The sequence below is a fragment of the Gekko japonicus genome, unplaced genomic scaffold (assembly GCF_001447785.1).
Source record: "Gekko japonicus isolate JY-2015 unplaced genomic scaffold, Gekko_japonicus_V1.1 scaffold3132, whole genome shotgun sequence".
In the NCBI taxonomy this organism is placed as follows: domain Eukaryota; kingdom Metazoa; phylum Chordata; class Lepidosauria; order Squamata; family Gekkonidae; genus Gekko; species Gekko japonicus.
The window spans coordinates 145,995-151,033 of NW_015164758.1; positions in this window are offsets into that span (position 1 = coordinate 145,995).

Genomic DNA, 5,039 nt, shown 5'->3' on the forward strand with positions numbered 1-5,039 from the left:
CTCGTTCCCTACAGAACGCAGAGCAGGCAATGATTTTTTTTTTTTAATGTAAACTGAGCTGCATGTCCTCAAATGAACTATTACTACCTGCAGTTTTTTCCATCCCTCTCGAACACGGATGAAAACCTCGCTGGATTCGCTCAGGTAGATCAACGTGCCTTCTGACACCAAGTGAACTTTTTGCAGCATACTGTCGACGTTTCTCAGCGTCGTCACCTGCCAACAAAACCGGATGAGAAATGGATCAAATACAAAAATCGCTCGTGAAAATGATGTTTTATCTGAACAAAAAACCAAAAAAAACCCAATGTTCAGTTTGGGAAAGGAGATCGATTTTCTGAGCATGGCAGGACCTCAGGGTTCATGAAAATCTTGCCACTGAGGCTGTATGCAAAAGCAGAAGTTGTAGCTCAGTGGCACAACAGGTGCTTTGTGGGCACAAGGTCCCCGGTTCAGTACATACTGGGGGGCTAGGTGGACCAACAGTCCACATTGGCATCGCATTCCTAGTGGGCACCGCCTCACACAGCCAGCCCCACCCACTCCGTTGTGCCACTTTAGGGGGGGGTGCTATTGGGCTTTCCCAAAACTGGAAACCAAGGGGCACTCCAGCATTTCTGTGTTCAGCACACACTCTGCATCCAAGCCCTGCTCTAGGGTTGCCGGGTCCCTCCTGGCAACCGGCATGGGAGGAGGGGGGCTTATTGGGAATGGGAGAAAGGCCCAGGTGACATTGCAGTGACATGTTCACCACACCTCAAAAAGGATATTATAGCACTGGAAGAAGTGCAGAAAAGGGCAACTAGAACGATAAAAGGGTTGGAACACCTTCCCTGTGAAGAAAGATTAAAGCGCTTGGGGCTCCTTAGCTTGGAGAAACGACGTCTGAGGGGTGACATGATCGAGGTATACAAGATTATGCATGGGATAGAGCAGGTAGAGAAAGAAGTACTTTTCTCCCTTTCTCAGAATACAAGAACTCGGTGGGCACTCAATGAAGTTGCTGAGCAGTCGGGTTAGAATGGATAAAACAAAGTACTTCTTCACCCAAAGAGTGATTATCACATGGAATCCACTGCCACAGGAGGTGGTGGCGGCTACAAGCATGGACAGCTTCAAGAGGGAATTGGAAAAGCATATGGAGCCGAAATCTATTAGTGGCTATTAGTCACAAGGTATAGATAGGAACTCTCAGGCTGGGGCAAGCGATGCTCTGTATTCTTGGTGCTTGGGGGGGGGCAACAGTGGGAGGGCTTGTAGTGTCCTGGCCCCACTGCTGGACCTCCTGATGGCACCTGGTGTTTTTGGCCGCTGTGTGACAGAGTGTTGGACTGGATGGATCATTGGCCTTATCCAACATTGGCTTCTCTTATGTTCTTATGTTTATGTCACTACCGACATGACCCGGAAGTGATGTCAACATGCAGTGACATTGGGGCGATGTGCTGATATTTGGGCAAAAACTCTATGGCAATATGGCTTCTACCGTAGAGTTTTGCCCAAATATCACCGTGTCACCCCGACGTTGCTGACATCACTTCTGGGTCAAATCAGAAGGGACATAAACAAATCACTGCAACACTGACTGCCCCCTCTCATTCCCAGTAAGTCCCCACTGCCGGCCAGCTGATTAGCAGTGGGGTGGTAGGGCTTGGCACCAGGGAACCCCACTTCTACTGCGGGGTCTGGCAAGTGACAACCCTATCCTGCTCTGTAATAGCCAGGTTAGCACTTTTGAAAAGAAGCACCTCTTCTAAGGAACTGTACGCCCCATTGTTTGAGCCACGATTGCAGCAGAGAGTTTAAGGTGTACTGCCAACTCAAGCAGTCACTCTGTACCTGTGAAGAAATGCCTTCTCTACCAGGTTTGAGCTGAGCAAAACCTCCCCTGTACATTTTAAAGGTCCCCCCCCCCCGGGCAGAGAACAGGCAGGGGAGGGAGAGTCTGTTCAACTGCTTCCCAGACATACCTCAGCTCATTTTCATACAAATACTTATAGATCTAGCAGGAGAGATAATGGATGAGTCAAGCTCTTCTGCTTTCTCCAGGCAGGAAACAGAGTTTTGGAGGACTTTAGACTAGAAAAGCTCCAGGAATACTCTTCAGGAAGAAGTTCCAGAAAACACTTCTATGACCTGGCCTTACCTGGTCAGGGGGTGGGGAAAGGAAGAAGATAAAACTCCTGGGAGCCAGGAGAAAGCTCTCTTTTCCTTGGGTGCTGTATCCAGGAGCGCACTCAGACCTCTCCACTGGCAAGGCAGCCATTGACCATGTGCTCGCCTCATGAGCCGGAGCAAGCTTCAAGGTAGAGGAAATGCTCTAACATCCCAGCAACAGAGGCCTGTCCTGTTTTACATCTAATAGGGCATGTATAGTGAGAGGGACAGAGGATTTGCATTTTACCCATTTCTTTTGGTATCCCTTGCTCAATTTGGTGCCGTGCTAAAAGTATGCTTGTAAACATTTTCTTTTCAATAAATACTTTATAACTTTTGATCCGGTAGTGGTTCTCTGTACCATATAGATTTCCGCTGTCTCAGACACACTATTTTAAAAGGAGTGCTGGGGGAAGGTAGGTAATTGGCTATTCCTCCAGGGCAAGGCAGTAAACTGTCCCCATAGTGTCCAGGTGCTGAGCAGTGGGAGACACAAAGGCAAGGCCTCAGAACTTGGAAGGGAAGTTGGAAGTCCTGACTCTCTAGTGGGTTATTCCATATAAAGACCAGGTGTGCTGGCTCTGGCCGGTCACCACGGATACACTACACTCAGGGTAGATGCACAGTACAAAACCAAGCCGAGAAACAGTGCCAAGGTCAGAATGCTGGGACATCAGTCAGAGTTCTCTGGAGCAAAGAGCAGAGGCTGGCAGCCGGGACAAGGCAGGTGAGCATGGTTGCTTATAATTGGATCCTCCCTTCCCTAGGAGGCAACCTGCAAAGACTCCTCAAAGACCCCTCACGATGCCTTTGCAACAGCTGATATCTGGACCTCCTCCGTCTCTCCCGAACCTCCAGGAGCTGGTGTGCCCTGCATCTGGGACACTCAGGTGACCTGTGTGGGGCCTCTGGCCTCAAGGTGTCTCCAACTGGGGATGCTGGGCCAGGCTCTGGACCAGGCTCTTCCTCCGACTGCACCTCAGGCTCTTCGCCTTGCTCCTCCACCTGGACAGATGCTGGAGCCTCTCCTTCCTCAGGTGCTGGCAAAGGCTCCTCTTTGGGGCTGACTCCGGGGGAGGCTGGGTCGTTCCGTGCCTCTTCTTTGTCTGAGGAACAGTCAGCCTCAGCTGAGCCAGGACCCATGACACCAGGTGGTGGCAGTGAGTGACCAAAGAGAGAGAGAGAGAAAAGCCTCTCCAGGTGTGGGGAAACACCTAGGGGGGCAAGGTGGAATAGGGCCTGCAGGCTAGAGCAGGCGCGTCCCGCCACAATGCCCATGAAGGTTGGAGAGAGATCTCAGAAACTGCACAGGGTCGGCTCTGCTTACTATTTGGATGGGAGACCACCAAGGAAGTCCAAGGTTGCTATGCAGAGATTTTATTTATTTATTTATTCATATTTTTACCCCGCCCTCCCCACAAGCGGGCTCAGGGCAGCTTACAAGAGGGCAACAATGCCCACATATAAAACAAGATTAAAACATCTTAAAACAAAAATAAAATCATCGAATCACAAAAGTAAAGAACAAGATGGTCTTCCAACGGTAGGTGCCGGATCTCTCATTGGAGGTAGATAATGTCCTGTAGCTGGTACGCGGCCAGTCCAGGGGTACCAACCCAGCACGGTATCATGGCAGATCTTCAAGGGCCGTCCTCTTACCCAGTTGTTACCCACGCCATTCGTGGTGGTGGTAGTGGCGGGGTCTGGAATCACCAGGCGATGTTGAGTCCCCGACCTGTGACTTGACGGCACTTTACACACAAGGAGTAACTGTGTGGGCTGTCTAGCAAGTACTCTACTCCTGATCAAAGTACTTTGCATTTAGCTGCTGTTTCAAAGATAATCAAGAAAAACATTTTTCTTTCTATTGCGTAATTTGTGACACATGGCATTTATTACTGCAGGGAAATGGCCCAATCATGTCTGTGAATGTCTGCCGGTGTCTTCCAGTGGCGTGTTTTGCAACAGCGCAAGCAGGAACACAAACAGAGACGAGAGGCTGGTTACCGGATAGGACAGCTAGTTGCCCATTAAAAAAATGCAGGACATGTTCATTTAAAGGCTAAGAATTAATATTTACGCAGTTCATGTACCCTGTCCTTTCACAAGCGACTGGCACATTTCATTGTATCCAGGTGTATTTCTGGGAAACTGCAATCTGCAACCGTCATGGAAGAAAGATGGAACATTATCTGTCAACAGAGTCTGCAGTTCAGTAATATGCTTCTTTTTAAAAAGCTGCTTGTAGGAAAGGAAAAAAATACAGTTTTGTGTTTATAAAGCAAGGCAAGGAATATTTGATCTTACAGTTCTTTTATCTGTAGACTTGTTCTTCGAGAAAAGGGCAAATGGAGTTTCCCAAGAGGGCTGCTTAAATCATGTATCTCATCTCCACTTGCATAGCAGTCTGAGTTTGGATTCTCTTGCAGGAAAACAAACGACTCCCTCTATGGAGCCAAGCTGACCTGGAAGATATTGACTCAGCTTACAGGAATTTATATGGAGGCTTCCCTTATGAAGAAACACAGAGAAACCCACATTCTTGTAGAGTACAAAATGAAATCACCAACTCTGCCATTTCTTCAAAATGCAGGATGATATATGCTTTTCAAAAAGAATAATCTGTGCAGAACGAAAGTTACTCCTTTGCGCCAGGACTTTGTGTGGTCTTCCGAGCAACTGCGGGCTGGGACATGCTGGACTACATGTGGGCTCACCTGGATGGCCCAAACTAGCCGGGTCTCATCAGTACTCAGAAGCTAAGCAGGCACAGCCCTGGCTAGTAACTGATCGATTGTTCCGCACAGTGTGCTTGTCAACGAAGTGGGATAAGGGTCCCGGTCATACCAGCGAGATAATCCGGTGGCAAAGCGAGGCTTTTT